At 37.1% G+C, this 13,151-nt stretch overlaps 1 protein-coding gene across 5 annotated transcripts in view; it reads right to left on the reverse strand.

The window, feature by feature from the left end:
* Positions 1-13,151, reverse strand: part of Cblb (Cbl proto-oncogene B) — a 217,242-nt gene that overhangs the window by 173,222 nt on the left and 30,869 nt on the right. The gene's annotated exons all lie outside the window — the stretch shown is intronic.

Here is a 13,151-nt window from a genome sequence, read left to right on the forward strand (position 1 = left end):
AAACAAACAAATTAAATCTAAAATACAATGAAGGGATAACACTGGGACCCTTTAGATAAGAACGGAAAAGTATCTCTTCCCATGAAATTTTCTTCAGTTTTTCCTTTGCACCCAAACAATTCCATCCATTCTGTTTTGCTCTTACATCTTATGATTTCTTTAAAATGAAATTTTTAATCTATAGCTGCCTGTAGGAAAACAGTGTTTCTGTTCTTTATAGCTTTATCCCTTCTTAACGAAAGCAGAACTGTTCTGTGCAGCAGACAGCACTGGGCCTGCTCTCTCTCCACACACCAGCTCCTGGCTGACACGACGCCTCTGTGCTGCTCATGTTCCTGTTTAGAGCTTTGAAAAGTACTTGTTTACAGAATCCGCTCAATGCTCTATCCATCCCCAGAGTGAAGTGTGTTGAAATTAAAAGGCTGTGCTTGAATTTGATAAGCAAAATGACAAGAGGGCAGGAGGTCTCAATTGCTTTATCTTAGGCCCTTACAAAAGGTCCTAACACTGAAACATGGCCCATAACCTTCTTCCTGCCTCTACCAAAAATAGATGGGTAAGTCTGAACTTTTCTGAAACAGCTGTTTCTGGCTATGCTCAGCGCCACTGACAAACCGCATGGAACAGGGCGGACCTGAAACAGAAGGCTTCCTGGCCTGATACCATCTCTGCCTGGCTTGGAGCCCTTACATCCATACAACTCCGAGTGAGGAGAGCACCCTCCCATTAACCCACTGAGACCTGCATTTCTGTGTCCATCCCCACGTGGGCCATAGCAACTCGGTACAGACATTTTTCACACACATAAACTATCTTCATAACATTATGAGAGAACTTCAGGTTTAAGGAATCTAGGATTTCAGGAATGTATAAGACATTTTACATTGCTTAAATAGCTTAATCCACTTCAAATCACAGTTTGTTCCAAAGCTTCCCAATTCAGTCACCTGCACCATTTGCCACACAAGCTATCATCTTCCTTACCCGGGTCCTTCCTCCTACGGTCAGACACGGCCTGAGCCATGCAAGCCTGACCTTTGAAAAGTAGCTGCTTTTCTGTCTACACCACAACAACCCGCTTAGTTTCAAGCCACAGCTAATCCCTTGTGCTGAGCTCTAACTCTGCACTCCACACACATAAATTCTCTACAGAGCACACAGCACCTTACTGGCTCAAAGGCTTCTATTCTTCTAATTTCTCCATTACAGTTTCCCACCATGCCATCCCACAATTCAATGCAGCCTTACTATTAATTCCAAAGAGTAGCCTCTGGATCCTGCTGCCAAACTCCCTTTTCTTCTTTAAAAAATCCAAATAAGCAGCTTTCCACTCCCAAACATACTGTCATCACCCCTACTTTACCTTTTATGCTCGTGGATTCTCTAAAGCCTTTTTTTTTAAGCCCTTCTCCTCCTCATCAGTCCTCCTGACAAGATGGCAATTAGGAATCATAACCCTTACTGGTGTCTTTCTCCTATAACCTCAGCCTTCTCCAAACTTCAGATTCACAACCTATTAAATCTATCAGAGCTCACTGTGTAGCCCTGTTGACTCTTCTAGGGTCACAGACGGGTAATGACAGGAAGGGAGATTTGCTGCAGCCTCCCTTCTCTACACTGCAATTTCATGGGAAGGAGGCTTATAAGGCACATAACGTTTGAAGGCTGTTACCAGAGACTCAGAGTCAACGATCAAACACCTCCTATGTCTCTCCACATAAAGGGACTACAAGGTAGCATTCTGTCATCCAAGCAAGTTTACAAACATGCACCTAAATCAAATGCCACATATTCCTGGCACATAAAGCAGTAAATACCACAAACATGCCCCAGCTCAGGAAAACCATGAAGTTGAGCCTGCTCATCTGGCGAGGTCTCTCTCATCTTCCCTTCCCAAGCCCATCTTATGTTAATACCTATTCTTAACTGGTTCACGGTAACAAAATCGTAAAATAGGACTGTGACTCCTTCTGTGGGATTTCAGGGAGAATGAGAAGGAGGAAGTCAACGCTCAGCCTCATCCAGACTCCAGGCAGCAGGGGGATTCGGGGCAGGGGAGTTTCCCACATCCTTCCACCTCTCCCAAGCCTCTGAGAAGGAGATCTCACCACTCTAACTTCTTTCTTTTAGATTTAGACCTACTATGAGAACTAAGCACTCCATCCTTACAAAAGGTTAGGGAAAGACAGAAGCATGCCCACAGTCCCACAGCATAGTACCCCAGACAGTACTCAGAGCCCTACTGCATGGGATCTTCTCTTGTGAAGAGGAGCATTCTTCTTTATGGAATGCACCACTTACTGAAATTTTGCATTTTTTTATATGCTGACTTTCTTGTGATCTTGCTTTCTTCTCCTCCAACATTGTTGAAATAACAAACCAGTTAGTGAATAAAAATTTGAGATTAAGGTAAATTAACAATTATAGATTGCAATACTACATATATCTTGTCCCAGCTTTCAAGGTAAAAATTTTTTTCTATACAAAGTATTTTGCTATCAGCTGCTATCTGCTTTATCGAACTTCCTGATAAAATGTGAAGGCATATTATAAAAAGGGATGATGGCACTATCACCAGCCGAGGGTAAGCGTTCACTTCCAGTAGTAAACAATGCATCCCACCAACAGACTGGTAGACCCCAATCTTTCCACTCACGTTACATTTCAAATGTGAACACGACCTTTGAGATTACCAGGACGTATAAGTTTCTAGGAATTAAAATAAAAGCAACCTAATGAGAGTTAAAATTTTAAGAAACTATTTTCATTAAGCATCTGAAAAACAAATCCAAATATTCTTGGAACTTAAAGTGAAACACACTGGGCTTCTAGATGGCTCAGTACCCCACATTCCCAGCTTTATTTATGGAGAGTTAAGTTCATCATCTTACTACTACAGGGCGGTAAGATAATAGACACTTCAAAAGAAACCCACTGTCTCCTTGATCAAAGAAACGAACATACGTTTACTATATATATAAAATGCTCTCTAATAAGTCATTCATAAAGAAGTAATAAAATCATGTACCGAGCAGTATATGTCATCCATTAAAAAGAAAATAGGAAGACATACTAGCTTACAAACAATAACTTTTTAATATAAAACTTAAAAAATTCTTATTCTGCTCACCAATCTTTACTACTAGAATATATAAAGTATTAAAAGTACCTTTTATGTGCATTTTGCATGGTGCCACTTCACTGCTTATAATAGTTCCTCACAGCCTTTATAAGACTGAGCCTTTTACTTCTTAACTTCCCATTACCAACTTGCCTATTTTTGCATCATCGTTTATCATTCTCTCTCATATGCCTCTCATAAAAAATAAAAGCTGATCCACTTTATTCAGTAAGTATGTTATGCCTCAAACTGTATTAGGCAGTTGACCAATATCATTCTAATTTCTCTCAATTTCTCAACTAGATGTATTCCACAGCACCTTACTTAGAAGAAAGGACACTGGGGTCAGAGAATTTAAGTAATTACTCAGTGATATGATGAACCAATTATCTACCCAGCTATTGATTAATGGGATCCCAATTAGGAATGGATACAAGTGGGGCCTGAGGAGAATTAAGCGCCTTTGAGAATGATGTAGCTAGGTACACCCAAGGCTGTGTCCATCCACTGTACGAGTTCCTGAAGTGAGGTAATCTGGGTAGGCACTGGAGCCGTTCAGCTCAGAATGATGATCAGAGTGGGATGATGACAGTGTCCATCAAATGCTGGAGACTGTAATGAAGACTGATAACTGCATCTACAGGAATGCCTGCTAATGAAGGTAGAAGATTACTGAAGTGTTAATTTAAAATGTTCCACAACACAAACAGAAGAACTATAGTATGCAGGCGACCCCAATGTACCAAAGTAAATCCCAAATCTGCTTCTAGGATCAACTGATAAGAACTATGATGTTAAGTTTTTAAAAAAAATACATATTGCTAGAAAGGAAACATTCTCTACTTTTCCCTTCTACATAAGATGAATTTTACACTACAACTTAAATCACAGGCAAGAAAGACTACATATATTCACTTTCAGTTTTCTTTAAAATGCCACGGTATTTGCATGCACGTACAGCTAGACATATAGAATGTAATGAAATCTGGCACAGCCACAAACAGAGCTTAGGAAAGACTCCAGGAGGACAGGTATTGCTCCCACAATATAGCCATCCTTTCAATGTTTTTCCCACCTAAAGCATCAAGAATAGTTTCAATGATTCTGACAAGTATTTCAACATAATGAAACAAAACTAAATAACTTGGAACCAAACCGTGTCATTCAGTGAAGCTACGCACCATCCCTAGTGTGATGATGTAAGTCATCATTTGGACTGAAAATGAAGAACAATACAAATCTTTCTGAAATTTCTCACTCATCATTACGAAACTTTTTTTTTTTTTTTCCACTAGTACTTGTCTCCCACACAGAAGTCTGTCCCCGTAACATTCACAATTTCTTGTAAGTGGTACTACTTAGTTTAAAAGGTTGCAGAACACAGGGCACTTTTCCATCCACTGTAATATAAGCCCACAAACTCCCTAAGCAAGGAATTGCATTTCATCAGCATGTCTGCTCAGGAAAGATGCCAGGCACCTGGTCTTTATTAGGGACCTTGGGCTCTGGTGATCTAGCTACACAGAGCAGCACCAGCGCTTAGGACTCCAGCCACATGCACAAGGGGAAGGAGAAAGAGACAGGAAGGAGTGTCACAAGTCTACACAAAGATTAAAAACACAAGAAAGCTGTACTATTTATAGGCAACACTCTGTTTAACCCTTAGGAAATCCAACAGAGGATAGCAAAATGGTTTACCACAGAAAAATTAGGCAATGTAAATCACTGAAGAATCTTATTAGCATGAACTCAGTCTGTTTGTTGCAAGGCAAGGTACAGTTAATGAATCTGTATTTCATATTATTAAATAAATTTGAAACTTAAGTCTCAAGAAGATGCACCAAAAATAGCAGACACTGTCAGCACAGTAATGGATTTCAGCATATAGTTTTTACTGTGTGTGACAAATACAGGGAGTACCTGCTGACGGTGATGTTTATTTCCTTTGTGGTTAGAGCGTGGCAGGCTCTAATCTAGAAGGTACTTAAGAACACTAGGTTCCTTCTCCGTGGAGTTTCTGCCATCCCTGAGGTGTCGTCCTCCTCCACAGGGCCAGAGATGACTCATGAGTGTCTTCACTTAAGTATCACTCTGGCCAGCAGGGAGCAGTCAAAACAGTAAGAGACATGCACAGCTCACTCCTCCCTGCAGCCCAGGGAGTCAGCATGGGCTCCTCAGGGCCACATCGGTCCTTTGTGAGTTTGGAAAGTCTATCTGTACTATGGGAGGATAAAAACCGGGAACTACGTAATCACAGGAAAAGGATAGAGTGAATGGTAGAGGCAATTAGCAACTTTTAACACAGAAAACAACAGAAACTCAGTTTTATTAAATATTAAATGATTTTTTCACTGAAAGAATGAAGCCAAAAAAGTAAGGATTTTAATTATCTCTCCTTAAGGTAGAAAAGATGCCGCATACCGTAAAGGTAGAATTAAAAAACTTAGTTTAAAAAAAAAAAGAACAAAATTAGTATTTCTGTATTTCAGTCCCGTTTCTTTTGCACAGAATATAAAACACACAAATTTTAATAGAAAACACTCTCCACCTTTCTTTGAGGCATACATTTCTGAGAAATGATTACATAGAAAATATAACTGAACTATTTTTAAAAAGAAAGCTTCTGTTCTGAACACAAACTATGTACCTTTAAAGAGAATCAGCAGGTGTAAGGTAGGTTAGTCACAAGTCCAGAAAGGTCAAAGGAAATTTTATACAACTTTCTCTAAGGACATTTCAAGATTATCACCTATATCAGCAGTAATGAGGCAGTTTAAAAGGTGAGAAAACATTTCAACCACAATGGAACAGAAGCTTCTAGGGAACTTCTATGCCACATTTTTAGACTAGAAAATTTAACATGTACAGCTTACCATCATTCTTAAGTTGATGGCTCCTAAAAATAAAACAATTTTAGTAACAATCCATTTTGTTTTCTCTTCCATTCATTGTGTGGTAACTGCACAGTAAAGACACTGATATTTCTCGAATGTAATGAAAACATAATACTTAAAAATACCATTTTATATAGATCATAAAATATGCCTATTTCAGGAAATATAAGTTATTTTTATCTACTGTTATAGTTTATGATGAAGTAAACGCTTTATGATTTAACAGAAATAAAGTAACTATGAGTATCACTATTCTATAAAGACTTTTACCACAGTAAAGGCAAATCAATAATCACACACAAAACTACAACTATCTCCATCGTACAGAAGAACTCCTGTAGAATCCATTCTCCCATTATTTTTGTCTTCTGCTAGAGCACAACCCTCAATCCATAATTCCTAACTATGCACTTTACAAATCCTCCAGTTATTTTTAGGATGCCCCAAATTTCCAAGAAAATCTTTTCAAAGTTAATTAGCATTTACTTTAATTTGAAATGTCATATCATTTAGCCTAGAATATCACACGTTTTTTAAAAATAAAATGATACACTAATTTTTTTTTTACGATACGCTAATTTTCAGAACACTTATTTCTTGTTGATCATCTCATCACAAGAGCAAAGTCTGCTACTGAAAGCTACTATAAGAAAAAAAATCCTGTATTATTGTGGAATGTTTAATTCAAAACTGCACTTAAAACTTTTCATATACTGACATTTCATTTAAAGGGACATCTCAGATTATATGTAATTAGTAAAATCAAGAAACCAAATCACCACATATATATATACACACACACACATATATATATATATCCCTCTCTATCTGTGGAACAGGAATTCCGATGCCTTAATGTTAAGAGACAAGACAGTAATGAAAAGGAAATAATGTACAATGATGGTTGCAATTGCTTTGTCCTTTCTCTGTAATTCCTTGATGCCAACATCAAAACAACTTGTAAAACCATCTCAGTGGCAATACCTTATACATTCATATATATGATGGGAAAGGATATATATATATTCATATATATCATGATGGGAAAGGACTTCTAATTAAACTTATTGAATAGGTATCCAAAATGACCTAATAAGGCTGTCCACTATGTATACAACATTTAGATCGTTGTACTTTTTTTTCCCTATAGGAAGTAATTTTCCTACCACAGATTCTCTGTTATACATAATACTTCCCCAGATTCAGCACTGTAAAGATTCATTTTTTTCCTTTAATGGAAGTGTTGAAAATCATGAATCAGGACCAGCCTTATGAAGCATCATATTAACAAGCAAGATCTGCGCCTCTAAATTGTTTTGCCAATCAACCAACCAATAAATAAATACCTGTCACTAATACTGTTTCAAATTTAAAAAGTAGCAAAATACCTGATGATCCTGCTTCAGAGACAAAGGGATAAAAGTTCCTTGGCTTCTGATGCTCAATGTAGACAAAGTGTCTCCTCCACTACTTCAGTAAGGGCACACCAAGGTCCCGGGCACACTCTGGTCACTGAGTGTTTTATCGTGATTAAAAGCGGGCCCAAGGGTGGTGCTACTAGGTTGTGGTAGAACCTCAAGCAGATGGACCTACTGGAAATTCCTACGGTCGCTGGGGTAATGAGGTAGATGGCGCACGACCTTGTGAGTTCCAAGAAGAGGACTAAGGGATCCCACCACCGCCACCCACCACTTACTATGAGGTCCTCACCAAAACTGCAAGAGCAATGTCCTGGAAGCTGGGAGCTAAACATGCCCTTTCTCTTTGTAAAGTTAGATGTGCACTGTTTTGTAGTAATACAAAGCTAATATGAGACAAAATGAAAAAAAAAATTATCAAATTGAAAGTCAAGCTGTGCCCTCAAAAGTTCATTCAGATGTTAATGGACGACGCAGTGCACATGCTGCATGTGGTACAGTATAAAGCTAAAACATGTAAAAGACAAAATTATGAATCAGGGCTGGGGATTGTAGCTCAGTGGTAGAAGGTGTGTGTAACATGCACAAGGCCCTGAGATTAGTCCTCAATACCAAATTTAAAAAAAAAAAAAAAAAAAGGAATCAAAAGCACCACCAAACTTTAAATGACTAAGAATTTAACTGATGAGAAACAGCTAATTTAGGAAATATCCAAAATGTCAAACATGTTATTAAATATGAGACTGGGTAATTTCCTTTCTTGTTTTATTTTTTCTAATATTTATCCTTAAAGATCATAAATATAGCTATATTCACGGTTGAAAATCAGAAAAAGAAAAAAAAAGTGTAAGAAACTCAAATCTCCCAATCCCTATCCCTGCCCAGATATCTAACATCACTGAACACCAAAACACCCTTTCCCACACTTCTGAGTTAGATGTATACTTCTCACTAATAACAAGCTTGTCTTCCTATATCTAACGCTTACCCAAATGCTGATCTCGGCATAAGCAAACAGGAAGCCTCCCCAGATTCCCAGTTGGCTTCAAATGCCTTCCTGTGTGAGTCTGAGGAAACAGTATCCCTCAACTCGTAAGGGTATCCAAAAGACCACAGCAGAACTGAATTTCTGTACCACCACCAACAATGTAAATAGCAAAAGCTTAACTTCTAGCACTTGATTATTCAGAAAATGCTTCAAGAGTAAGGATATCAGGGTTAGGGGTAGCGCTCAGTTGCAGAGTCCTTGCTTGGCATGGCTGAGAGCTGAAGACCTAGATTCGATCCCCAGGACCACCAAACATTAAACAAAGAAGTATATCAGTATTGTCTGCAAAGATGAGGTAACTGGGAATGGGCAGAAACCATTAGGAGACAACATGAAGAGGTGGTATTCACACTTAGCTTTTTGCTCCTCCACCAAAAATGTGAACAATGGAATAGGTAATAAAATGGAAAGTATTGTAGCAAAATGCAGGAAATGAAGTAAGTGAGGATGACACTGCAGAGTAAGCAAAAGAGTAACAAGGTATTTTTTTTAATTATTTCAAATCAAGGAAAGTAAATAAAGCTCCATAATGGGATACAATTTGGGATACGGTACACTGAAACGGAAGATATGGTCAAGAAAAATAGATTGAGGCCAAAGAGTAAACCAAAATAATCTCAAATTGATAAGAGTTGGAAACAAAAACCACTATAAAATTTTTGATGGCAATTATTTTAAGTGTAAGATCTCTGAATACTGTCCTCTGGTTTCATGAAAAGATTTCTGTGTGTAAAACATTATTCCTAATACATTCATTAACCTAGGATTATAACTAAGACTACCTCATAGTACTTTTGTTATGGAGATTTTGAAATTTTACTTTAATTTTCATTAAGAAAAATGTAACACAGAAGCAAAGGTTCCAATTTCAAGGTTCTCAGTAAAACCTTTAAATGTCATAGTTCTAAATAGTTAACATGAAACAAATAATTAAATATGTGGAAAGTGGTTTCACTTAAAATTCTAATGTTTCAGTTCTACACAAACACAGATTCTCAACACTGGTTCAAATTATGGATCAGCAGGCAGGAGAGTTATGCATGAGCTGCATGGCCTTTTTTTATCCCTCCCAAAATGTCTCATGAAAACATAATCCCCAACTGATTAAAAGAAATTCTTTGTACAAGGCTAGCACACCCAATTTAATTAACTTTCTCTAGCTTATGCACTATTACATTTCTCCTGCCACCCACAGAAGAAAAAATTGAAAAACACAAAACAAATCAACAACACCTCCCACTATGATTCACACACGTCCTGAACCAGAACTCACAATGAAGCTAAATCTTCGATGAAGCAATGCTTGGGTTACTGGGATTCTGCTTTCAGTGGATTAATGTTGCAAGCTCCCACTCTGATGGGACTGTAACAGCCACCGTGAGACCCACTGGTTTCTCACCTTTCTATTACTTCCTCTTTCAAAGTGTGCTACTTCGGTGCATGCCTGATTGCCGTTGCCTATTCCACCAGAAAGCTCTCAACAAAAGCCAAGCAGATATAGCTACCCAATCTTAGACTTCCAGAATCTAAACTCTTGAGCTAAGCCTCGTTTTTTATAAATTACTTTATAGGTGTCCTGTTACAGCAAGTAGAAAGTGAATTAATATAAAACTTTATAGAACTAACAATGCTGTATTACTATGCATTTCCTGCCCATAATTTTAATAATGGCTGCCAAGTTTTATGATGCTTCTGAAATATTATGTTGCTCAAGATCAATGTGTCCCCATCCATCATCCCTTCAGTACATATTAAGTACTGCTAGGTGCAAGAGCCAACGTAAGTGCTGGGCATCAGTAGTGAAGAGAAAAAAGAAAAACTCTGGCGGGTTCTAGAAGGCTGAGGGGAAGGTACCATGAGAGAAAACAATGCGTGGAAAAATTGGAATGATTAATTTAAAACCTCGCTGAGCAACTGACATTTAAGTTAAAATCTGAAGAATGACAGGGCTGCGGGGGAAAAATTCAGATGCTTGAAGCTGCAGATGTGGAAGGCCTGAAGGCTTGAAAAAACTGACAAATGATAAGTAGGGAGGATCATGAAGACTTAAGAGACAGTGTCTCGAGATGGGGCTAGAAATCCTTGGGTGGATTATGAGAAAGTATTAAAGAAAAATCCTTCACATAAGTGAACAATACTTTATGTCTTGTTATTTCTCTAGGTTGTGAACATCATAATTTCCATTCAAGTCAGCCACATGATCTTGAATAAGGAGAATGGATTTCGATGCTGGCAAATAATGCAACTCATTCTGTACAAATTACTACAACTCAATGAGGTATGACCGTTCCAGAAAACATTCCAGAATATTGCCTCAAGCAGAACAATGAAAGCAAACCAACTATCTTTCTCTGTTCAAAACAGCCTTAACAATGACCACAACCAGCTAAAGGCAAAGACAAAATTAAAGGCTTAATATAAAAATTAGTAGTTATATAGTTTATCTAATTAATAGTTATACAGTTTATATAGTTAATTTTGTTTCCAAAGTATTAACAGAATTTTTTTTCTTTCTGCTTATAATCCTTTTCCTTTTGTAAGAATTGTTGTTATACTTATTTAAGTAATAACCGAGTTTCATTCTGACTTTAAAAAAACAAGTCACAATACTAGGTAACTCAAATAATTTTATTATTTATCAAAACTTCTAAAGTTTAATATTCTTTAACTCATTTATCATCAATAATTAATAATCTAGACATTTCCTGAAATCTTTCAGTAGCATAAATTTTAAACAGTAATTATCAACTTTACTGAAAATATTCTGATACTTAAATCATTGAAGATCAGTTTTTCAAAAGATGAGACTTCATAATTAAGTACAATCTTCAATGTTTTGAAAAACAAGGTATTTTTCTAGCTTTTAAGACTCTCAAGTCCAGAATTAACGTCTTCTTAAAGTAATCACTATATAGACCCTCTATTTTACTTTATATTTAACTAGGAAAGAGATCATTAACTTCACATTTTAAAAAATGTATCAATAAACATTTTCCCAAGGTGGACGGGAGCAAGGTAAAGGATTGGGAAGATTAGTCAAAAGGTAAGCACTTCAGTCAAACCTGAGGAACAAGTTTAACAGATTTATAGTACAACTTGCTGCAGTTAATAATAATGCACTTATTGTATTCTTGATAAATGATGAATATAGATATTAAATGTTCTCACCATAAAAAATGAAAGAAGATCAGTCTGCAAGGAATACAGACACTGATTAGCTAGATTGAGCCATTCCACAAGATACACATGTATCAAAGCATCAAGCTGCACACTGATTAGCTAGATTGAGCCATTCCACAAGATATACATGTATCAAAGCATCAAGCTGCACGCCAAACATGTACAATCTGTACATACCAATTTAAAAAGTAGTGAAAAAGTTGAAAAACAGTAACTACCCACTGTACATAAAAATGAATTTGAGTATGCAATATGGGGTTACACAGGAAGAACGTAGCCTAATTAGTAATATCAGAAATAATACGCTTTTTACATTTCTGACTTCATCCTGAAAACTGCTAATATACTGCGCTTTTACCCAAGATCTAAGAAACTCCCTTCTTAGATGGTTGTGTACAATAGGTGGCATTGTTCCAATTACAAAATACCAACCCAACTCCTCCCAACAACAGAGCGGAAGGAAGCACATACCTACTTCTAAAAACTGAAGAGAAAACAGGTTAACACGCAGTCATGTATTGCAAAAGCGTACTAAGGTCAATCAAAAACCTCATAAATGACGGTGGTCCCGTAAGATAGAAAGGAACTGAAAACTTTCTAACACCAACTGACTTCACAGCAATATATTACTCATGAGCTGTGGCGATACAGGTGTAAACACTCAGTGCCCTCCTACTTATATATGAGGTGGTGCAGACAATTATGTATTGTACATAATACTTGATCTTCACGATAAATAATGTTACTGGTTGATATACTTACTACTAGACATTTATCACTGCGTTGAAGTACGCTCCATTCTGCTTATTTATACAAAGCTTCCACAAAATAGTTTGGCCCATCAAGTGAGCAGCAGCCTCATACATCTTGTGTTACTGTATGTGGACTGCAGCACGTAGCCACAAGTGGCTGGCCTATATCATCTGGCTTTATGTAAGCTGGCATTTGCATGATGATGGCATCACCTAAGGATGTAATCGCAGGAAATCATCCCAGTTTGTATGGCACGCATGACTGTGCTACATGGAAATAACTATGTAACATGGATATACTGTAGTTACACAGGTTTTAGCATAAAGTTTACTATATGACTACAAAAGCAAAATAACAAACAAAAACTCCATCTATGTTCAAAAACACATGTGCAGAGAAGTTTTTAAAAATTCTGTTATTTTGTCTAACTTTAGACCAATTAAAGTTGGTTTTCAATTATGACTTCAGTGCCATCGTATCACAAAATACTCAGTATTTTTCAAAATGCTACAATCTTAAAATAAGACCTTGCAATGGAACTTTTAGTTGTACACTAAGTAAACTGTGAATATCTGAGCTAATGAACCATACACACTAAGCAACACGCTGAATGTGCAGGACAGGATGTGTCTTTTCACATAAAACTCACTAAACCTCCATGAACTACTGTCTCTCATTTTTCAAGGCCGTTTACTTTTAATGGCCAGAAAAAGCTACTTTTCTAAAATCTTAATTAT

The sequence above is a fragment of the Cavia porcellus genome, unplaced genomic scaffold (genome assembly GCF_034190915.1).
Source record: "Cavia porcellus strain 051 isolate PalLab524CR breed Dunkin Hartley unplaced genomic scaffold, mCavPor4.1 scaffold_15, whole genome shotgun sequence".
Lineage (NCBI taxonomy): Eukaryota > Metazoa > Chordata > Mammalia > Rodentia > Caviidae > Cavia > Cavia porcellus.